A 24949-nucleotide genomic window follows, 5' to 3' on the forward strand; every position below is an offset into this window, starting at 1 on the left:
TTCAGGGGTTATAGTGGGGGGGCGAGGTGGAACTGAGTTCCACCACCTGTAATGGTAGGGGGAACTAGTTCCACCATCTCAATTGCCCTGCACAGTAATTCCAACAGAAAAGCCCACCCCATCATCTACGTCAATCAATGATACAGGCGGCACTAGTGTTACTGATGAGCTGCAGCCACCTACTCCTTCCTCAGGTCCTGGTGCCTCCATGGTCCTCCTCCAAGAGTTCCACCACCTCACCAGGACCACTTTAAGCCCTGATTGCATTTATATTGACATATTAATCTGGATTCTTAATGTGTAACCCTACTCAAAGTAGATTGTCTCTTAATGAAAAGCAGGTCCCTTTGGTGAGAGGGTTTCGGTATGTAATATGTATTACCCAGTGACGTGCAGTGAGGTGAGGTAGAGCCTTTCCTGTCATACTAATGTATACATCAGAGTTTTGACTATATAAAGTATATGAAAAATATAAAGAAAATATAAAAAATATATTTTCTGTATTATTCTAATAATTTTTATAGTCAAGACTCATTAGTAGAAAGTCTATGGGCGCTTATCTTTTCCACACATCTCTGATCAATTCTTACAATGTATAATGCCCACATACGCTTCATATATTGCATGTAAATCTGACTCTGGTACTATCCAGTGCTTCCTGAGCCATTTACCTCACCGCACGTCCCTGGTAGTACCGGCGGACGGGATGCCGGCTGTCCATATACCGACCGCAGCATCCCATCCGCCAGAATGCTGGCAGCAGGGTGGCACCAAGAGTCCCCTTGCGGGCTCACTGCGCTCACCATGCTGTGGGCTCGGTGGCTCGCTGCTCGCGTCACAGGATCTATTCCCACTCTATGGGGGTTTAATATTAAATACCTACAAACAAAATCCCAACAACAATTGACCGACAGTCAAACTCCCGAGAAGGTCAAAATACTGACAAGGTCCAAATGCCGACATTTAAAATACTGACACGGACATTTAAAATGTCGAAAAGTCGACACGAGTTTTCTTTGTTTTCTGGGTGTGTATGTCGATATAGGTCGACATGGACACCGTATAAGAGTACTGTGTCCCCTCGCATGGCTCGCTGCGCTCACCATGCTGCGCTCGGCACACTATTATTTCCCCCCTCCAGGTCCACTGGGATGGTAAAGTATGAACAAGTCGGTTTCAATGAAAAAATCATGAAAAACTCATGTGAACTTTTTGATCTGTCGAAATTTTAAATAGTGGTATTTTGACCATATTGGGATTTTGACCTTGTCGGGATTTTGACTGGCAGTCAATGGTTGTTGGGATTTTGACTGTCGGGATATTGATTGTAGGTAAATTGACCGCATCCCCTCTATGGGTGCCATGGAAACCCACGAGTGGGAATATCCCTGGTGTGCTGGGATTCCAGAAACCGAACCCCCCCGAACTTTACCCTTTTTACACGGGTCCGAGCCATACTCTGATTCTCCCGTATGGCTCGGGTAACCCGAGCGCGCCCGAACGTCATCATCCCGCTGTCGGATTCTTGCGAGATTCGGATTCTATATAAGCAGCCGCGCGTCGCCGCCATTTTCACTCGTGCATTGCAAATGTTAGGGAGAGGACGTGGCTGGCGTCCTCTCCATTATTGTTGAATTTGATTGTGCATTATTGCTTAATTCATTGTGGGGAGGACTGGGGAGCAGCTGTATAATATAGGAGGAGTACAGTGCAGAGTTTTGCTGATCAGTGACCACCAGTATACGTTCTCTGCCTGAAAAAAACGCTCTATATCTGTGCTCAGTGTGCTGCATATATCTGTGCTCACACTGCTTAATTGTGGGGACTGGGGAGCAGCTGTATTATATAGCAGGAGTACAGTGCAGAGTTTTGCTGACAGTGACCACCAGTATACAGAGCCGGCCCTAGCCAATTTAATGCCCTAGGCAAAATTTTGTCTGGTGCCCCCTAGCTCCGCCGCTAGTTCTGCATCTGTACCTGCAACGCTCAGGTAGTGGGGCCCACCGGGGGGTTACCCTGTGGGCCAGTTCAACTCTGCACAATGCCACACAGTAATGACCATAATACATATAATTCCACACAGTAAAGGAACCTTACACATATGCCCCACATTAGTAATGCCCATAATACACATAATGCCACACAGTAATGCACCTTACACATATGCCCCACATTAGTAATGCCCATAATACACATATACTGCCACAGATACTGCCACACTTGCTGGTTATACAAAAAGATCAGTATCAAACATGTAGAAACTGTCCATTCTCTTCACTATTCAGTGTGTTTGCTGGTGTCTGTTACTCCCGTTAACTGCATGCACTTTACTTTGTACTGTGGGAGCTAAATGCTCTGCCCTCCAGTCTGATGTGTCCAAAAGTCACGCTGCACTGATGTTTCATATAGAAATAGCACAACGCAACTTACTGACCACGTTATAGTGCTAGATGGCAGGGGAATTTTACGGTATGGACTGACTAGGAAATAAAGTGTGGGGAGAACACTGCCCATGTTATGTCCCTGTAGACACCTGGGGTTTGCACAGGGATAAGGGACACACACAGGATGGCAGGGTTCCCCTCCCCCATGTGCCCAAGCAATATAGGTGATGTCAGGTTTCTGTGAAGCAGTCTTCCAAAATACACATGTGTTATCATAAGGAGCCATCCAGTAATAACCTTATATAGTCAGTAAAAATGTCACAGGTCCAGGAATTGCATTTACTGGGCTTCTGCTGTCTGTCTGAGGTCTCACAAGTCAGGGGCATTCAAGCATGTCAGAGGAAGTTTAAGGCACAGTGTGCATTTTTTTTGACAAATGTAAACAGCAGTGTACTGTATACAAGTACTGATTGAATACATTTGGAAAGTAACAGTTAGTTTGCGGACTGTTCCTCTCAGCATGAGATGCTGCAGGGACATGCTTGGATGCCCCTAGACATGTTTGAATGCCCTAGGCAAATGCCTAGCCTGCCTATAGCTAAGGCCGGCTCTGCCAGTATACGTCTGCCTGAAAAACACTCCATATCTGTGCTCAGTGTGCTGCTTTATTTTAATGTGGGGACTGGGGATTACCAGTATAATTAATATTATATAGGAGGAGTACAGTGCAGAGTTTTGCTGACAGTGACCACCATTATACGTTGTCTGCCTGAAAAACACTCCATATCTGTGCTCAGTGTGCTGCTTTATTGTGGGGACAGGGGAGTCGGGACCACCAGTATAATATTATATAGGAGGAGTACAGTGCAGAGTTTTGCTGACACAGTGACCACCAGTATACTATATATAGCAGTACGGTACGGAAGGCCACTGCTGTACCTACCTCTGTGTCGTCATTAAGTATACTATCCATCTACATTCTATACCTGTGGTGCATTTTAGTTTTGCAGTTTGCTGACACAGTGACCACCAGTATACTATATATAGCAGTACGGTACGGAAGGCCACTGCTGTACCTACCTCTGTGTCGTCATTAAGTATACTATCCATCTACATTCTATACCTGTGGTGCATTTTAGTTGTGCGCAGTATATATAGTAGTAGGCCATTGCTATTGATACTGGCATATAATTCCACACATTAAAATATGGAGAACAAAAATGTGGAGGTTAAAATAGGGAAAGATCAAGATCCACTTCCACCTCGTGCTGAAGCTGCTGCCACTAGTCATGGCCGAGACGATGAAATGCCATCAACGTCGTCTGCCAAGGCCGATGCCTAATGTCATAGTAGAGAGCATGTAAAATCCAAAAAACAAAAGTTCAGTAAAATGACCCAAAAATCAAAATTAAAAGCGTCTGAGGAGAAGCGTAAACTTGCCAATATGCCATTTACGACACGGAGTGGCAAGGAACGGCTGAGGCCCTGGCCTATGTTCATGGCTAGTGGTTCAGCTTCACATGAGGATGGAAGCACTCATCCTCTCGCTAGAAAAATGAAAAGACTTAAGCTGGCAAAAGCACAGCAAAGAACTGTGCGTTCTTTTAAATCACAAATCCCCAAGGAGAGTCCAATTGTGTCGGTTGCGATGCCTGACCTTCCCAACACTGGACGGGAAGAGCTTGCGCCTTCCACCATTTGCACGCCCCCTGCAAGTGCTGGAAGGAGCACCCGCAGTCCAGTTCCTGATAGTCAAATTGAAGATGTCACTGTTGAAGTACACCAGGATGAGGATATGGGTGTTGCTGGCGCTGGGAAGGAAATTGACAAGGAGGATTCTGATGGTGAGGTGGTTTGTTTAAGTCAGGCATCCGGGGAGACACCTATTGTCCGTGGGACGAATATGGCCATTGACATGCCTGGTCAAAATACAAAAAAAATCAGCTCTTCGGTGTGGAATTATTTCAACACAAATGCGGACAACAGGTGTTAAGCCGTGTGTTGCCTTTGTCAAGCTGTAATAAGTAGGGGTAAGGACGTTAACCACCTCGGAACATCCTCCCTTATACGTCACCTGCAGCGCATTCATCATAAGTCAGTGACAAGTTCAAAAACTTTGGGTGACAGTGGAAGCAGTCCACTGACCACTAAATCCCTTCCTCTTGTAACCAAGCTCCTGCAAACCACACCACCAACTCCCTCAGTGTCAATTTCCTCCTTACCCAGGAAAGCCAATAGTCCTGCAGGCCATGTCACTGGCAAGTCTGACGAGTCCTCTCCTGCCTGGGAATCCACCGAGCTGCTGGGAGTCGATCGTCATCCCAGAGGGGAAGTTGGAAGACCACTTGTACTACTTCCAGTAAGCAATTGACTGTCCAACAGTCCTTTGCGAGGAAGATGAAATATCACAGCAGTCATCCTGCTGCAAAGCAGATAACTCAGGCCTTGGCAGCCTGGGCGGTGAGAAACGTGGTTCCGGTATCCACCGTTAATTCAGAGGCAACTAGAGACTTGATTGAGGTACTGTGTCCCCGGTACCAAATACCATCTAGGTTCCATTTCTCTAGGCAGGCGATACCAAAAATGTACACAGACCTCAGAAAAAGACTCACCAGTGTCCTAAAAAATGCAGTTGTACCCAATGTCCACTTAACCACGGACATGTGGACAAGTGGAGCAGGGCAGACTCAGGACTATATGACTGTGACAGCCCACTGGGTAGATGTATTGCCTCCCGCAGCAAGAACAGCAGCGGCGGCACCAGTAGCAGCATCTCGCAAACGCCAACTCGTTCCTAGGCAGGCTACGCTTTGTATCACCGCTTTCCAGAAGAGGCAGACAGCTGACAACCTCTTACGGAAACTGAGGAAGATCATCGCAGAATGGCTTACCCCAATTGGACTCTCCTGGGGATTTGTGACATCGGACAACGCCAGCAATATTGTGCGTGCATTACATCTGGGCAAATTCCAGCACGTCCCATGTTTTGCACATACATTGAATTTGGTGGTGCAGAATTATTTAAAAAACGACAGGGGCGTGCAAGAGATGCTGTCGGTGGCCCCGAAGAATTGCGGGCCACTTTCGGCATTCAGCCACCGCGTACAGAAGACTGGAGTACCACTAAACAATCCTGAACCTGCCCTGCCATCATCTGAAGCAAGAGGTGGTAACGAGGTGGAATTCAACCCTCTATATGCTTCAGAGGATGGAGGAGCAGCAAAAGGCCATTCAAGCCTATACATCTGGCCACGATATAGGCAAAGGAGGGGGAATGCACCTGACTCAAGCGCAGTGGAGAATGATTTCAACGTTGTGCAAGGTTCTGCAACCCTTTGAACTTGCCACACGTGAAGTCAGTTCAGACACTGCCAGCCTGAGTCAGGTCATTCCCCTCATCAGGCTTTTGCAGAAGAAGCTGGAGACATTGAAGGAGGAGCTAAAACAGAGCGATTCCGCTAGGCATGTGGGACTTGTGGATGGAGCCCTTAATTCGCTTAACCAGGATTCACGGGTGGTCAATCTGTTGAAATCAGAGCACTACATTTTGGCCACCGTGCTCGATCCTAGATTTAAAACCTACGTTGTATCTCTCTTTCCGGCAGACACAAGTCTGCAGAGGTTCAAAGACCTGCTGGTGAGAAAATTGTCAAGTCAAGCGGAACGTGACCCGTCAACATCTCCTCCTTCACATTCTCCCGCAACTGGGGGTGCGAGGAAAAGGCTAAGAATTCCGAGCCCACCCGCTGGCGGTGATGCAGGGCAGTCTGGAGCGAGTGCTGACATCTGGTCTGAACTGAAGGACCTGCCAACGATTACTGACATGTCGTCTACTGTCACTTCATATGATTCTCTCACCATTGAAAGAATGGTGGAGGATTATATGAGTGACCGCATCCAAGTAGGCACGTCAGACAGTCCGTACGTATACTGGCAGGAAAAAGAGGCAATTTGGAGGCCCTTGCACAAACTGGCTTTATTCTACCTAAGTTGCCCTCCCTCCAGTGTGTACTCCGAAAGAGTGTTTAGTGCAGCCGCTCACCTTGTCAGCAATCGGCGTACGAGGTTACTTCCAGAAAATGTGGAGAAGATGATGTTCATCAAAATGAATTATAATCAATTCCTCCGTGGAGACATTCACCAGCAGCAATTGCCTCCACAAAGTACACAGGGACCTGAGATGGTGGATTCCAGTGGGGACGAATTAATAATCTGTGAGGAGGGGGATGTACACAGTGAAAGGGGTGAGGAATCGGAGGATGATGATGAGGTGGACATCTTGCCTCTGTAGAGCCAGTTTGTGCAAGGAGAGATTGATTGCTTCTTTTTTTGGTGGGGGCCCAAACCAACCAGTCATTTCAGTCACAGTCGTGTGGCAGACCCTGTCGCTGAAATGATGGGTTCGTTAAAGTGTGCATGTCCTGTTTATACAACATAAGGGTGGGTGGGAGAGCCCAAGGACAATTAAATCTTGCACCTCTTTTTTCTTTCATTTTTCTTTGCATCATGTGCTGTTTGGGGACAATTTTTTTGAAGTGCCATCCTGCCTGACACTGCAGTGCCATTCCTAGATGGGCCAGGTGTTTGTGTCGGCCACTTGTGTCGCTTAGCTTAGTCATCCAGCGACCTTGGTGCGCCTCTTTTTTTCTTTGCATCATGTGCTGTTTGGGGACTATTTTTTTGAAGTGCCATCCTGCCTGACACTGCAGTGCCACTCCTAGATGGGCCAGTTGTTTGTGTCGGCCACTTGTGTCGCTTAGCTTAGCTATCCAGCGACCTCGGTGCAAATTTTAGGACTAAAAATAATATTGTGAGGTGTGAGGTGTTCAGAATAGACTGGAAATGAGTGGAAATTATGGTTATTGAGGTTAATAATACTATGGGATCAAAATGACCCCCAAATTCTATGATTTAAGCTGTTTTTTAGGTTTTTTTGAAGAAAACACCCAAATCCAAAACACACCCGAATCCGACAAAACATTTTCGGTGAGGTTTTGCCAAAACGCGTCCGAATCCAAAACACGGCCGCGGAACCGAATCCAAAACCAAAACACAAAACCCGAAAAATGTCCGGTGCACATCACTAGTTTATATAAGGGTTTATAAACTTCATTAATGTACATAAGTGTTCCTGCTGAACATACATTAGTGAGAAAGGGAGTGGGAGGGAGAAAGAGAGAAATGTTTTGTCACATTCAGTGTAATGTAGAGAGAGCAAAGACTAGATGGCAGTCTAGAACAGTTAGAGTGAACAAGGTGTGTTTATTGTGCAAGTCAGAAATATTTTAGACACAAATTTCCCTTTCTGAGGCTGATATTATCGCCCCTGTGCGTATAAGACCTCGTAAACCACAACGTCGAGCTCCCTGGTTAGACAACAGTGTTAGTGAGCTCAAGAAAAGACTGGAAAGACGATGGAGGAAGACTAACCTAGTGGATGACAAAATAAAACTAATAAAGCATAATGAAGAATATCAATCGACAATCACCAGTAAGAAATCACAGTTTCTGTCAAATGAGATCACGGCAGCAAACAATAGGCCAGCTCAACTTTTCCGCACAGTGGAGATGCTTTGCAAGCCAGCATGCCTGCAGACTGATGAAACCCTCTCCCAGGCAAGATGCAACGAGTTTGCAAACTTCTTTGCAGATAAAATATCCACCATTCGGGCTGGAATCTCCACAGTGCCATCAAAGGAGTGTCAAACTACAAAACCTGCCAATATAAGCCACCTGCCTTCATGGGCCAGCTTTCACCCAGTGGATGTAAAGGACATTGCTGAAATTGCTCGGATTTTGCGTCCCACCACCTGTGATCTGGACCCTGCCTCAACCAAGCTTCTAATAGGTTGTATGGATATAATTGGTCCTGTCTTTGCAAAAATTGTTCAATGCTCTTTGCAGACAGGCATTTTTCCTGGACCCCTAAAGGAAGCAATTGTTAGACCTCTTCTTAAAAAACCTAATTTAGATCCCAACTGCATGACCAACTATAGACCGGTATCAAACCTTCCTTTTCTAGGAAAGGTTATTGAGAAAGTGGTTACAAATCAACTGGAAACCCGCCTGACAACCCATGATATCTATGGTCCATTCCAATCAGGATTCAGGAGAAGACATAGCACTGAAACAGCCCTGGTGTGTGTGTGTTAAATGATCTTCTGATGGAAAGAGACTCAGGTGACTGTTTAATATTAATCCTTCTGGATCTCTCGGCAGCATTTGATACCGTGGACCATGGGCTTCTGATTGAGCGTCTGATACATTTTTGTGGACTGGATGGCACAGTCCTAAATTGATTCAAAACATTTCTCACAGGCAGGTCACAGAGAGTAATGTCTGGATTATACTCATCACCACCAGTGCCATTGCCATGTGGTGTCCCACAAGGTTCCATACTATCCCCCATGCATTTTGCAGTATACATGCTCCCGCTGGGTGAAAAAATCAGGCGCCATGGGCTAGTCTACCACTGCTATGCAGATGATACACAGCTGTACTTGTCCTTTGCTCCGGGCACTGATAAACCAATAGCAACCCTAAATGGCTGTCTAGCTGAACTCCAGGAGTGGATGAGTGCTAGTTGGCTGCGACTGAACCCGGATAAAACAGAGGTCCTTATGATAGGACCGCAACATCAAAGGACAAGACTGCAACATAGCCAACCAACTGGACTTACACTCGGGGATTCGGAATTACAAACCACTGTTCGTGTGCGGAATCTTACCGTTGTCCTGGATGGTGGCTTGACACTTAAACATCAGATATCAGCCACAATCAAATCCTCATTCTTTCACCTGAGGAACATAGCCAGAATCAAGCACTTAATTCCCTCAGATGATCTGCCAAAAGTCATCCACGCATTTGTATCATCTCGATTAGACTACTGTAATGCCCTCTACCTTGGTCTCCCAGCAAAATAATTGCACCGCTTACAGCTGGTGCAAAACACAGCTGCCAGGCTGTTAACCAACCAACCAACCCCGTTCTAGCCACATAACACCTATACTCTACTCCCTTCACTGGCTGCCTGTAAGATGGCGAATCATCTTCAAGATTAGCTTACTGAGTTTCAAAGCACTACATGACCAGGGCCCAAGGTACCTGAAGCAGCTACTGACCCCATACTGCCCCACTCGATTACTGTGATCTGTAGATGAAGGACTTTTAGCAGTACCTAGAATCTCCCGTAATTCATCAGGGGGTCGAGCTTTTAGTCCTGCGACTCCGACTCTATGGAACTCACTTCCCCGCACAGTGCGAGAGGCCTCAACTATAGAATCATTCAAAAGTAGACTCAAGACTTTCCTGTTTACTCAAGCATTCCCATAATTGTCCCTTTAGTATCTCCATGCTTCTGTATTTTATGAAAAGCTTTTCTGTACTTTATTATTTTCTGTACTATATTATGCTATGTATCTGTTAAGCGCCTTGAGTCATATTGGAGAAAGAGCGCTATATAAATAAAATTATTATTATTATTAAATTATTATTACAAGTGCCTGAAATGTTTCTGACTTTCTTAATAAACACACCTCGGTTCCATAGTGCCACCTATGGGTATAACACTATTATTACATATTATTTCTAAGGTACCACAAGTGTTTCGCAGACCCGTACGTACGGCACACATTAGAACAATACAGGGCACACAGAACTTAACATTACAGTCACTGAAAAACTAGAACAGAGCACAGGTAACAATTAGCACCACAATTCTCAGTACACAATACAGGTGAGATGTAAGGAAGCAAAGGAGTAATCGGAGTACTACTGGGGACAGGCAGCTGCTGGAAGACATAAACATTAAAGAGCGAGAGGAGATATGAGTATAGACAGTCACTGAGTAAGTGAGAGCTGTAATTAAGGTGTAAGAGAAGAGGGTTGTGAGAACAGGAGGGAAGAGGGCCATGTGTTAAGGAGCTCACAATCTAGGGGAAGGGGGGAAACAGACAGGTGACATGAGGTGCGAGCAAGTGGAAAGTTGCCTGATGGTAGGAAATAATTGAGGTGTAGATGGGAAAGGCATGAGGCAGGGGGTTGGTAGAGCGGCCTCCAGACTAGGTTATGCAGAAGGGTACACTATTACATAATTTCCACCAATATCCCAGGTCGTACCCGGCTTAGACCCTTTTTTCACTTGTCCCGGGTTTTTCCCAGGTCGCCCCTGTTTCCACTGAAACCAGGTAAGCCTAGAAAACACTGTAATGTACCATTTTGTATGCAGTTACTGTCGCAGACGCAAAGAGACTATAGGCCACATATGATTTTAAGTTGCACAGGACCTGTCAGCTCTCTCACGCCAGGCATCTCCAGCTATGTGGCATATTGAGGCAAGATGTATGAGACACATCTGTATGTCTTCAACTACCTTACTCCCGACATAAGGATATTTGCACATTCCCTTAAAATAGGCAGATAAACTGAAGGGATCAGTACGAAATCCCGCTGGACGGGATCCCAGCGGTCGGAATCCCGAGCGGCACAATCCCGACAGGGGGGCGAGCGCAACGCAGCCACTTGCGGGCTTGCTGCCCTCGCCACGCTGCAGGCACACTAATTTATTCTCCCTCTATGGGTGTCGTGGACACCCACAGAGGGAGAATATGTCGGGATTGTGCCGGTCGGGATTCCGGTGTCGGTAAACGACCGCCGGGATTCCGTCCAGCAAGATCATGACCGCATCCCAAACTGAAGACTGCCTTCAGCACTCCTTGTGGATTGTTCAAGTAGAATGTACTTCTGTTTGGGTTACCATTCTCCAGAGGGCCATGCATAAGGTGTGGAACCTTTAGGACTTATGCTGCTGCATATTTGGACAACATTGTAATATACTTCCTTCATTATTAGTCACATCAGCCCAAGATAAAGACCATCTTAAGATCATTGAGAACCGCAGGGTTGATGGCAAACCTAGCTAAGTATGCAGTAGCTATAATCCTCATTAGGTGAGCTCATTAGCTCTTCTGACTTACAATATCATCTCTATGCTGACGATACTCAAATCTACCTTTCCTCCCCTGACCTCTCCCCTTCTCTCCTCACTCGTATCTCCAATTGTCTCTCTGCTATCTCCTCCTGGATGTCCCAGCGCTTTCTTAAACTTAACATGTCTAAGACTGAACTGATCATCATCCCTCCCTCCCGCATAACCTCACCTCCCACAATTTCATTATCAATTGATGGAACAACTATATCCTCTAGCCCCCAAGTGCGATGTTTTGGAGTAATCCTTGACTCCTCTCTCTCCTTTAAACCAAACATTCAGTACCTCTCACAAACCTGCCGTTTCCATCTCAAAAACATCTCCACGATCAGACCCTTTCTTACCCAGGACGCTACTAAGACCCTCATCCACTCGCTGGTCATCTCCAGATTGGACTACAATCCCCTCCTATCTGGCCTCCCTCAAAAATGCCTCTTGCCACTCCAGTCTATCCTCAATGCTGCTGCCCGTCTCATCTTCCTTACCAAACGTACTACATCCACATCCCCTCTCTTGCAGGACCTTCACTGGCTACCCTTCCCATTCAGAATCCAATTCAACCTTCTCACACTCACCTACAAAGCCCTCACCCACTCTTCTCCCTCTTACATCTCTGACCTTATCTCTCTTTACATTCCCACCCGTCCTCTTCGCTCTGCTAATGCACGCCGTCTCTCCTGCCAACTGATTACCTCCTCCCACTCCTATATTATAAAGAAGAAAAAGACAAAAAAAAAAAACTCTTTTTGGGAGCACTCTTCATAATAAATTACAACAATTGAGGTCAAAAATAAATATGTGCTGGTGAATGACTTAAAACTTCACTTTTATTGTGTTCTTATTATCTAAAATAACGACATAATGTCCAAAAAATATATAGTTTTTGAAAATTTCTTAATGGTAATTAATAAGGTTTCAAGCTAACAAAGTGGTGAAAATATATCATATGGTGCTGTACTCAAATTGAGCTCAATTTTAATTATCAATAGTGACTGATAGATGATAAATCAAGTATTCATCCAATTTCCATTAAAAGTCCACAGTACCCAGTGTTCCCTGATTGGTCTCCCATCCAAGTACTAACCAGGCCTATCCTGCTAAGCTTCCGAGATTGATTGAGATCGGGCGTATTCAGGATAGTATGACTGTGGGCAATTAAGACAGGATGAAGAAGCAAGGAAAAAGACCCACTTCTGCTGTCTGTACTGAGCCTGGATCCCGAGCATAAAATGCTGTTTCCAGGACTGTTCCAGATGAGAGAGTGTAGAAAAGAGAAAAAGATGTGAAAAAAGAAAAAGTATAAAGCACATGCAGGTTGGAAGTAAAATAAGGGCTCTGGTTAGAGATTCTGGGGGTAATTCTGAGTTGATCGCAGCAGCAACTTTGTTAGCAACTGGGCAAAACCATGTGCACTGCAGGGGGGGCAGATATAACATTTGCAGAGAGAGTTAGATTTGGGTGGGTTATTTTGTTTCTGTGCAGGGTAAATACTGGCTGCTTTATTTTTACACTGCAATTTAGATTTCAGTTTGAACACACCCCACCCAAATCTATCTCTCTCTGCAAATGTTATATCTGCCCCCCTGTAGTGCACATGGTTTTGCCCAACTGCTAACAAATTTGATGCTGCGATCAACTCAGAATTAGGCCCACTGTCCCCAGGCCTGAAGAAAAAAAGACACTTCTGCTGTCTGTTGTGACCGCAAATTGTTCACTGAAGAGAGCAATGCTCAGGTCAGGGCTGCTGTCATCCAGATGAGAGAGTGATAGAATGTGCTGATTTCAAAAAACAGTGCTAAACTAGTACTTATTGTATTACTGCTGTAAGAATGTTGCAGACTAGCGCTCAAGCAATTGTTTATTGTTTTTGTAACCAGTTTTGACACTGAAGGATATCCAAATGAATGGGGAAACAGACATCCCACACATACATATAATATCCACTATTGTGACGTTATATATATATATATATCTCATTATCTCATGGTCAATTCTCAAGAGAAGGGACAACCATTAAATCCCAGTATTAGATGTTATGTTGATATAAGTGATGTAAATATCAGCTGACTGCATGTGGAAACGCTGGGGAAGCCGGGGAGACACTGACAGCCTGCACATTGACTGCCTGTACTCAGACGTAATTAACATTGAGTACCCAGGATTGGTAACTCTTATCCCCATATCCACGTTCTCCCCAGCCCCTCACACTTATACTGTACCTCTCCCTCCCGCGCCGTTATGTGTCTCAGCCAGGAACAATTAGATGGCATTGGACTACTATACTCTACGCTATCTATATAACAAATATGCATAACAATGCTGCGATTTAGAAACAGTGGGGCAGATGTATTAACCTGGAGTAGGCATAAGGAAGTGATAAACCAGTGATATGTACAAGGTGATAAGCACACCATCCAATCAGCTCCAATATGCAAATTGTCAGTTAGGAGCTGACTGGCTGGTGCGTTTATCACCTTGTACTTATCACTGATTTATCACTTCCTTATGCCTTCTCCAGGTTTATACATCTGCCCCATTGTTTGTCTGTTCTTCTGGGCTTTGATTGACACATTTGTATGTGGTATGCTTATACCCCTAAGAAGCAATTGACCTATTGTGACTTTTTCCTTTTGGTTCTGATTGGTTCTGATTATTATGATTTCATTAGGATGTTTATATAATAAAATCAACTGATCCATTTATTAATTGATAATATATCAGATATTCCATGATACCTTGTTCATGTCCAATTAAGGATTCCAACTGATACTTGTTTAGTCATAATTATATCAGCATACAAAGGTATATCCATAACTGGGATCTGATTGCTGATTCAAATTTATGAGATATATGTTTCTTTTTTGGAATACATGGGATATCATTAGACTAATTAAGGATTCAACAGATACTTGTTTGGTCACAATTATATCAGCATATAAAGGTATATCCATAACTGGGATCTGATTGCTGAACCACAGCCATCTGCCAATTCCTTAAGTACAGGTTGCATCCTCTAAATAGGGTGGGGAACCTCAGGCCCGCGGGCCGTATAAGGCCCTCAAAGCCCCTTGATCTGGCCCAGCCAGGCTCACCTAACCGAAGGAGATGCCGGGCGTCCGCTGAGATTTTGTTACCAGCAGGCTCCCGGCTCCTTCCCCTCAGCAGCAGCCGGAGGCAGGAGCTCACTCCTGAGCTCCGGCTTCCGGCTCAGGCAGTGTACATGTGCGGCTGTGCAGCACTATGGGAGAGACGTCATGACTGCTCTCCCATAGTTCTGAGGAGCGGGCGGCCAGGCGGAGAGTATCGGTCAAGAAGCAGGAGCAGGGCTGGTGAATATTTTCTCTAACGTCCTAGTGGATGCTGGGGACTCCGTAAGGACCATGGGGAATAGACGGGCTCCGCAGGAGACTGGGCACTCTAAAGAAAGATTTAGTACTACCTGGTGTGCACTGGCTCCTCCCTCTATGCCCCTCCTCCAGACCTCAGTTAGAATCTGTGCCCGGCCAGAGCTGGGTGCTTTTAGTGAGCTCTCCTGAGCTTGCTAATAAGAAAGTATTTTAGTTAGGTTTTTTTATTTTCAGAGAGCTTCTGCTGGCAACAGACTCTCTGCTACGTGGGACTGAGGGGAGAGAAGCAAACCTACTAACTGCGGCTAGGTTGCGCTTCTTAGGCTACTGGACACCATTAGCTCCAGAGGGTTCGAACACAGGATCTTAACCTTGGTCGTTCGTTCCCGGAGCCGCGCCGCCGTCCCCCTCGCAGAGCCAGAAGTCAGAAGCCGGCAGAAGCAAGAAGACATCGAAAACGGCGGCAGAAGACTCCTGGCTTCACATGAGGTAGCGCACAGCACTGCAGCTGTGCGCCATTGCACCCACACTACCCACACACTCCGGTCACTGTAGGGTGCAGGGCGCAGGGGGGGGCGCCCTGGGCAGCAATTAGGATACCTCTTGGCAAAAAGACACATATATACAGCTGGGCACTGTATATATGTACGAGCCCCCGCCATTTTATTACACAGACCCGGGACAGAAGCCCGCCGCTGAGGGGGCGGGGCCTTCCTCCTCAGCACTAACCAGCGCCATTTTCTCTCCACAGCTCCGCTGAGAGGAAGCTCCCCAGGCTCTCCCCTGCAGTATCAAGGTAGAAAAGGGTAAAAAGAGAGGGGGGGCACATAAATTTAGGCGCAAATTATCATAAACAGCAGTTACTGGGTAAACACTAAGTTACTGTGTAATCCCTGGGTTATATAGCGCTGGGGTGTGTGCTGGCATACTCTCTCTCTGTCTCCCCAAAAGGCCTTGTGGGGTCCTGTCCTCAATTAGAGCATTCCCTGTGTGCGTGCGGTATGTCGGTACATTTGTGTCAACATGTTTGACGAGGACGGTTACGTGGAGGCAGAACAAGTGCAAGTGACTGTGGTGTCGCCGACACCTGATTGGATGGATATGTGGAAGGTGTTAAATGATAACGTAAGCTCCTTACATAAAAGGTTGGATAATCAGTCAGGGTCTCAACCCGTGTCTGATTCTACAGCTCAGAGGCCGTCAGGGTCTCAAAATCGCCCACTATCCCAGTTGGTTGACACAGATGTCGACACGGATTCTGACTCCAGTGTCGATGACGATGAGGCAAAGTTGCAGCCTAAAATGACTAAAGCCATCCGATACATGATTATAGCAATGAAGGATGTATTGCACATATCGGAGGAAAACCCTGTCCCTGACAAGAGGGTTTATATGTTTGGGGAGAAAAAGCAAGAAGTGACTTTTCCCCCTTCACATGAATTAAATGAGTTATGTGAAAAAGCGTGGGATTCCCCTGATAGGAAAGTACTGATTTCCAAAAGATTACTTATGGCGTATCCTTTCCCGCCAACGGATAGGTTACGCTGGGAATCCTCCCCTAGGGTAGACAAAGCGTTGACGTGCTTATCTAAGAAGGTGGCCCTGCCGTCACAGGATACGCCCTAAAGGATCATGTGGATAGGAAGCAGGAAGGTATCCTGAAGTCTGTTTATACATATTCTGGTACTCTTCTGAGGCCAGCAATTGCTGCGGCCTGGATGTGTAGTGCTGTAGCGGCATGGGCGGATACTCTGTCTGAGGAGTTAGATACCCTGGACAGGGAGACTATTTTACTGACCCTAGGACATATCAAAGACGCTGTCCTATATATGCGGGATGCCCAGAGGGACATTTGCCTGCTGGGCTCTAGAATAAACGCAATGTCGATTTCTGCCAGAAGGGTCTTATGGACTCGGCAATGGACAGGTGATGCTGACTCTAAAAAACACATGGAGGTGTTGCCTTATAAGGGTGAGGAATTGTTTGGGGACGGTCTCTCGGACCTAGTTTCCACGGCTAAGGCTGGGAAGTCAAATTTCTTGCCATATATTCTCTCACAGCCAAAGAAAGCACCGTATTACCAAATGCAGTCCTTTCGTTCACAGAAAAGCAAGAAAGTCAGAGGTGCATCCTTTCTTGCCAGAGGCAGGGGTAGAGGAAAAAAGCTGCACCATGCAGCTAGTTCCCAGGAACAAAAGTCCTCCCCAGCTTCCACTAAATCCACCGCATGACGCTGGGGCTCCAAAGGCGGAGCCAGCAGGAGCGGTGGGGGTGCGTCTCCGAAATTTCAGCCACCAGTGGGTTCCCTCACGGGTGGATCCTTGGGCTATACAAATTGTGTCTCAAGGATACAAGCTGGAATTCGAGGTGACGCCCCCTCACCGTTACCTAAAATCGGCCTTGCCAGCTTCCCCCAGGGAAAGGGAGGTAGTGTTGGCAGCAATTCACAAGCTATATCTCCAGCAGGTGGTAGTGAAGGTTCCCCACCTTCAACAGGGAGGGGGTTACTATTCCACCATGTTTGTGGTACCGAAACCGGACGGTTCGGTCAGACCCATTTTGAATTTAAAATCCCTGAATATTTATCTGAAGAAATTCAAGTTCAAGATGGAGTCGCTCAGGGCGGTCATTGCAAGCCTGGAGGAAGGGGATTTTATGGTGTCTCTGGACATCAAGGATGCGTACTTACATGTCCCCATTTATCCACCTCATCAGGAGTACCTCAGGTTTGTGGTACAGGACTGTCATTACCAATTCCAGACGTTGCCGTTTGGCCTGTCCACGGCACCAAGAATATTTACCAAGGTGATGGCGGAAATGATGGTGCTCCTTCGGAAGCAAGGGGTTACAATTATCCCATACTTGGACGATCTCCTCATAAAGGCGAGGTCCAGGGAGCGGTTGCTGATCAGCGTAGCACTCTCTCAGGAAGTGTTGCTACAGCACGGCTGGATTCTGAATATTCAAAAGTCGCAGCTGATTCCTACGACGCGTCTGCCCTTCCTGGGTATAATTCTGGACACAAACCAGAAAAAGGTGTTTCTCCCGGAGGAGAAGGCTCAGGAGCTCGTGACTCTGGTCAGAGGTCTCCTAAAACCAAAACAGGTATCGGTGCATCACTGCACGCGAGTCCTGGGAAAGATGGTGGCGTCATACGAAGCCATTCCCTTTGGCAGGTTCCATGCGAGGATCTTTCAGTGGGATCTGTTGGACAAGTGGTCCGGATCGCATCTTCAGATGCATCGGCTGATCACCCTGTCCCCCAGGGCCAGGGTGTCTCTTCTGTGGTGGCTGCAACGTGCTCACCTCCTCGAGGGCCGCAGGTTCGGCATACAGGACTGGGTCCTGGTGACCACGGATGCAAGCCTCCGAGGATGGGGGGCAGTCACTCAAGGAAGAAACTTCCAGGGACTGTGGTCAAGTCAGGAGACTTGTCTGCACATCAATATCCTGGAACTAAGGGCCATATACAACGCCCTGAGTCAAGCGGAGCCTCTGCTTCGAAACCAACCAGTGCTGATTCAGTCAGACAACATCACTGCAGTGGCCCATGTAAACCGCCAGGGTGGCACAAGAAGCAGGGTGGCAATGGCAGAAGCCACCAGGATTCTTCGTTGGGCGGAGTATCACGTACTAGCACTGTCAGCAGTGTTCATTCCGGGAGTGGACAACTGGGAAGCAGACTTCCTCAGCAGGCACGACCTCCACCCGGGAGAGTGGGGACTTCATCAAGAAGTCTTCACGCAGATTGCAAATCGATGGGAACTGCCACAGGTGGACATGATGGCGTCCCGTCTCAACAAAAAGCTAAAAAGGTATTGCGCCAGGTCAAGGGACCCTCAGGCGATAGCTGTGGACGCACTAGTAACACTGTGGGTGTTCCAGTCATTCTATGTGTTTCCTCCTCTTCCTCTCATACCAAAGGTGCTGAGAATTGTAAGAAAAAGAGGAGTGAGAACAATACTCATTGTTCCGGATTGGCCAAGAAGGACTTGGTACCCGGAATTGCAAGAAATGCTCACAGAGGACCCATGGCCTCTGCCTCTCAGACAGGACCTGTTACAACAAGGGCCCTGTCTGTTCCAAGACTTACCGCGGCTGCGTTTAACGGCATGGCGGTTGAACGCCGGATCCTAGCGGAAAAAGGCATTCCGGATGAAGTTATTCCTTCGCTGATAAAGGCTAGAAAGGACGTGACAGCAAAGCATTATCACCGTATATGGCGAAAATATGTTGTTTGGTGTGAGGCCAGGAAGGCCCCTACAGAGGAATTCCAGCTGGGTCGATTCCTGCACTTCCTACAGTCAGGAGTGACTATGGGCCTAAAATTAGGGTCCATAAAGGTCCAGATTTCGGCCCTATCCATTTTCTTCCAAAAAGAACTGGCTTCACTGCCTGAGGTTCAGACGTTTGTTAAGGGAATGCTGCATATTCAGCCCCCTTTTGTACCACCAGTGGCACCTTGGGATCTTAACGTGGTGTTGAGTTTCCTGAAATCCCACTGGTGTGAGCCACTTAAGACCGTGGAGCTAAAGTATCTCACGTGGAAAGTGGTCATGCTGTTGGCCTTAGCTTCGGCTAGGCGTGCGTCAGAATTGGCGGCTTTGTCATGTAAAAGCCCCTATCTGGTTTTCCATATGGATAGGGCAGAATTGCGTACTCGTCCGCAATTTCTGCCAAAGGTGGTGTCATCCTTTCATTTGAACCAACCTATTGTGGTGCCTGCGGCTACTTGTGACTTGGAGGATTCCAAGTTGCTTGACGTAGTCCGGGCTTTGAAGATTTATGTGACCAGAACGGCTGGAGTCAGGAAGACTGACTCGCTGTTTGTCCTGTATGCATCCAACAAGCTGGGTGCTCCTGCTTCAAAGCAAACTATTGCTCGCTGGATCTGTGGCATGATTCAGCAGGCTCATTCTGCGGCTGGATTGCCGCATCCAAAATCAGTGAAAGCCCATTCCACAAGAAAGGTGGGCTCTTCTTGGGCGGCTGCCCGAGGGGTCTCGGCATTACAGCTTTGCCGAGCTGCTACTTGGTCGGGTTCAAACACAATTGCAAAGTTCTACAAGTTTGATACCCTGGCAGAGGAGGACCTTGAGTTTGCCCATTCGGTGCTGCAGAGTCATCCGCACTCTCCCGCCCGTTTGGGAGCTTTGGTATAATCCCCATGGTCCTTACGGAGTCCCCAGCATCCACTAGGACGTTAGAGAAAATAAGATTTTACTCACCGGTAAATCTATTTCTCGTAGTCCGTAGTGGATGCTGGGCGCCCGTCCCAAGTGCGGACTTTCTGCAATACAAGTATATAGTTATTGCTTACTAAAGGGTTATGTTATGTGGCATCAGTTGAGTGATGCTTGTTTGTTGTTCATACTGTTGACTGGGTAAGTTTATCACGAGTTATACGGTGTGATTGGTGTGGCTGGTATGAGTCTTACCCTGGATTTCAAAATCCTTTCCTTGTAATGTCAGCTCTTCCGGGCACAGTTTCCTTAACTGAGGTCTGGAGGAGGGGCATAGAGGGAGGAGCCAGTACACACCAGGTAGTACTAAATCTTTCTTCAGAGTGCCCAGTCTCCTGCGGAGCCCGTCTATTCCCCATGGTCCTCACGGAGTCCTCAGCATCCACTACGGACTACGAGAAATAGATTTACCGGTGAGTAAAATCTTATTTCTCTGACGTCCTAGTGGATGCTGGGAACTCCGTAAGGACCATGGGGAATAGACGGGCTCCGCAGGAGACTGGGCACTCTAAAAGAAAGATTAGGTATTATCTGGTGTGCACTGGCTCCTCCCTCTATGCCCCTCCTCCAGACCTCAGTTAGAATCTGTGCCCGGCCAGAGCTGGGTGCTCCTAGTGGGCTCTCCTGAGCTTGCTAGAAAGAAAGTATTAGTTAGGTTTTTTATTTTCAGTGAGATCTGCTGGCAACAGACTCACTGCTACGTGGGACTGAGGGTAGAGAAGCAAACCTACCTGCTTGCAGCTAGCTTGTGCTTCTTAGGCTACTGGACACCATTAGCTCCAGAGGGTTCGAACACAGGGCCTGACCTCGATCGTCCGTTCCCGGAGCCGCGCCGCCGTCCCCCTTGCAGAGCCAGAAGACAGAAGAGAAGTGATGAAATCGGCGGCAGAAGACTCCTGTCTTCATTAAGGTAGCGCACAGCACCGCAGCTGTGCGCCATTGCTCCCACAGCACACCACACACTCCGGTCACTGTAGGGTGCAGGGCGCTGCAGGGGGGGGGGCGCCCTGGGCAGCAATAAAAATACCTTTGGCATAAAAATACACATAATACAGTCTGTGACTGTAAATGTGTAAAACCCCCGCCATTTTTAGTCAGAAACAGGACAGAAGCCCGCCGCTGAGGGGGCGGGGCCTTCTTCCTCAGCACACCAGCGCCATTTTCTCTTCACAGCTCCGCTGGAAGGAAGCTCCCCAGGCTCTCCCCTGCAGTATCCTGGTACACAAAGGGTGAAAAGAGAGGGGGGGGGGGGGGCCACATAAATTTAGGCGCAAAAATTGTATATACAGCAGCTACTGGGTAAACACTGAGTTGTAGTGTAATCCCTGGGTTATATAGCGCTGGGGTGTGTGCTGGCATACTCTCTCTCTGTCTCTCCAAAGGGCCTTGTGGGGGAACTGTCTTCAAATAGAGCATCCCCTGTGTGTGTGTGGTGTGTCGGTACGCGTGTGTCGACATGTCTGAGGTAAAAGGCTCCTCTAAGGAGGTGATAGAGCGGATATGTATGTGAGAGGGTGTCTCCGTCGACAACGCCGACACCTGTTTGGATATGTGTAAGTGCTAAGGTGAATTTATTGCACAAATGGTTAGGGAACAGACAGGAAATCTACCCATGTCTGTCCCTATGTCACAGAGACCTTCAGAGTCTCACAATGCTCACTATCCAAAATAACAAACACTGGTATCGACACGGAGTTTAACTCCACTGTCGACTACGATAATGCAAAGTTACAGCCAAGATGGCTAGAAGGTATTCAATATATGATATTGAAATAAAAGATGATTTGCATATCACTGATGACTCATCTGTCCCTGACACGAGAGTACACATGTTTAAGGGGAAGAATGCTGAGGTAAATTTCCCTCCTCTCATGGGGCAAAAGAGCGGGAATCTCCAGACAAGAGACGACAGCTTCCCACAAGAGAATTCTCAGGCTGTATCCTTTCCCCACTAGGGCCAGGATGTGTTGAGAATCTTCCCCTAGGGTGTCCTGTTTGCACAGACGGTAGCACTTGCTATTCTCAGGGATCCTGCAGATAGCGTGCACATTCTAGTATACTACTCAGACCGGCGATTGTGTCGGCATGGGTTTATAGCGCTGTGGCAGCGTGGACAGGTACCTTTTCAGCAGAGATTGAGACCCTAGTACATATATTAAAGATGCTGTCTTAAGTGATAGATATATAGTTATAACGCATGCCCAAAGAGACATGAGTATACTGGGTCCTAGAATCAAAGCTTTGTTGATCTCTGCTTGACGTGTCCTGTAGAATATGCATTGGACAGATGATGCCGACTTAAGAGGCATATGGAAGGCTGAGGATTGTGTGGAGAAGGGTTCTCGGGCCTGGTCTCCACAGCTATAGCTGGTAATTCTGCTAGTTTGCCTTATATTCCTGCACAGCCTAAGAAAGCACGACATTATTAAATGCAGCCTTTCGAATAAAGAAACAAGAAAGTCTGAGGTGCGTCCTTTCTTGTCAGAGCCGGGATCAACACAGCTAGTTCCCAGGAACAGAAGTCCTCCCCGGCCCCTACAAAAATCCACCTATGCCGCTGGGGCTCCACAGGCGGAGCTAGGCCCAGTGGGGACACGCCTTCGTAAGTTCAGCCACAAGTGGGTTCACTCCCTGTTAGGTCCCTGGGCAATAGATATTGTGTCTCAGGGATACAAGCTGGACTGTGAGAAGATGCCCCCTCACCGACGGCCCTGCGGGCTTCCCCCCAAGAGGGGGAGCCAGTGTTAACTGCAATTCACAAATTGTATCTTTAACAGGTGGTGGTCAAGGGTCCCCTCCTTCAACAAGAGGGTGTTATTATTCGACCATGTTGTAATCCCGAAACCAGACGGTTCGGTCAGACCCATATTGAATTAAAAATCCCTGAACATATACCTGAGAAGGTTCAAGTTCAAGATGGAATCGCTAAGAGCGGTCAGGGCAAGCCTAAAAAGAGGGAGACTTTATCGTGAATTGGGTCATAAGGGATGCATACCTTCATGTCCCCATTTATCCACCTCATTAGGCGTACCTCAGAATTGCGGTACGGGATTGTCATAACCAAGGTAATGGCGGATATGATTGTGCTTCTGCGGAAGCAAGGTGTCACTATTATCACGTACTTGGACGATCTCCTCATACAAGCGAGATCAAGAGAGCAGTTGCTGAACAGCGTATCACTTTCTCTGGAAGTGTAACGGCAACACGGCTGGATTCTATATATTCCAAAGTCGCAGTTGGTTCCTACAGCTCATCTGCCTCTCATAGGCACGATCCTAGACACAGACCAGAAAAGGGTTTATCTCCCGATAGAGAGAGCTCAGGAGCTCATGACACTGGTCAGGAATCTATTAAAACCAAAACAGGTGTCAGTGCATCACTGCACTCGAGTCCTGGGAAGGATGGTGGCATCATACGAGGCCATCCCCTTAGGCAGGTTCCATGCGAGGACCTTCCAATGGGACTTACTGGACAAGTGGTCCGGATCACCTCTTCAGATGCATCGGTTAATCACCCTATCCCCCAGGGCCAGGGTGTCTCTCCTGTGGTGGCTGCAGAGTGCTCACCTTCTCGAGGGCCGCAGATTCGGCATTCAGGACTGGATCCTGGTGACCACGGATGCAAGCCTCCGAGGGTGGGGGGCAGTTACACAGGGAAGAAATTTCCAAGGTCTGTGGTCAAGTCAACAGACTTGCCTTCACATCAATATCCTGGAACTAAGGGCCATATACAACGCCCTAAGTCAAGCGGAGTTCCTGCTTCGCGACCAACGGGTTCTGATCCAGTCAGACCGCAGGGGTTCATGTAAACTGCCAAGGCGGCACAAGGAGCAGGGTGGCGAGGGTAGAAGCCACCAGAATTCTTCGCTGGGCGGAGAATCAAGTAAGCGCACTGTCAGCAGTGTTCATTCCGGGAGTGGACAACTGGGAAGCAGACTTCCTCAGCAGGCACGACCTCCACCCGCGAAAGTGGGGACTTCATCAGGAAGTCTTCACGCAGTTTGCAAATTGATGGGAACTGCCTCAGGTGTACTAGATGGCGTCCCACCTAAAAAAAAAAAGCTAAAAAAGGTTTTTAAGCCGGGTTAAGGGACCCTCAGGTGATAGCTGTGGTCGCACTAGTAACACCGTGGGTGTTCCAGTCGGTCTATGTATTCCCTCCTCTTCCTCTCATACCCAAGGGCTGAGAATTGTAATAAAAGGAGGAGTGAGAACAATATTCTTTGCTCCGAATGGGCCAAGAAGGACTCGGTACCCGGAGCTGCAAGAAATGCTCTCAGAGGACTCAGGGCTTCTGCCTCTCAGACAGGACATGTTGCAACAGGGGCCCTGTCTGTTCCAAGACTTACCGCGGCTGCATTTGACGGCATGGCGGTTGAACGCCGGATCATAGCGGAAAAGGGCATTCCGGATGCAGTTATTCCTACGCTGATAAAGGCTAGGAAAGACGTGACAGCAAGACTTTTTCACTGTATATAGCGAAAATAGGTTGCTTGGTGTGATGCCGGGAAGGCCCTACAGAGGAATTCCAGCGGGGTCGATTCCTGCATTTCCTACAGTCAGGAGTGACTATGGGCCTAAAATTAGGATCCATAAAGGTCAAGATTTCGGCCCTATCCATTTTCTCTCAAAAAGAACTGGCTTCACTGCCTGAAGTTCAGACGTTGTTCCAGGGGTGCTGCATATTCAGCCTCCTTTTGTGCCACCGGTGGCACCTTGGGATCTTAACGTTGTGTTGGATTTCCTAAAATCCCACTGGTTTGAGCCACTTAAGACCGTGGAGCTAAAATATCTCACGTGGAAAGTGGTCATGCTATTGGCCTTTGCTTCGGCTAGGCGTGTGTCAGATTTGGCGGTTTTGTCATGTAAAAGCCCTTATCTGATCTTCCATATGGACAGGGCAGAATTGAGGACTCGTCCCAATTTCTCCCTAGGGTGGTATCATCGTTTCATTTGAACCAGCCTATTGTGGTGCCTGCGGCTACTAGGG

The 24949-nt window shown here is 47.5% G+C and overlaps 1 protein-coding gene and 1 pseudogene across 7 annotated transcripts in view; one reads left to right on the top strand and one right to left on the bottom strand.

Annotated features, from left to right (window-relative positions):
• PLA2R1 (phospholipase A2 receptor 1) overlaps positions 1–24949 on the top strand; it is a 293721-nt gene that overhangs the window by 170436 nt on the left and 98336 nt on the right. The gene's annotated exons all lie outside the window — the stretch shown is intronic.
• LOC134946180 (5S ribosomal RNA) lies at positions 12405–12523 on the bottom strand (annotated as a pseudogene).

This window comes from Pseudophryne corroboree, chromosome 7 (genome assembly GCF_028390025.1).
Source record: "Pseudophryne corroboree isolate aPseCor3 chromosome 7, aPseCor3.hap2, whole genome shotgun sequence".
Lineage (NCBI taxonomy): Eukaryota > Metazoa > Chordata > Amphibia > Anura > Myobatrachidae > Pseudophryne > Pseudophryne corroboree.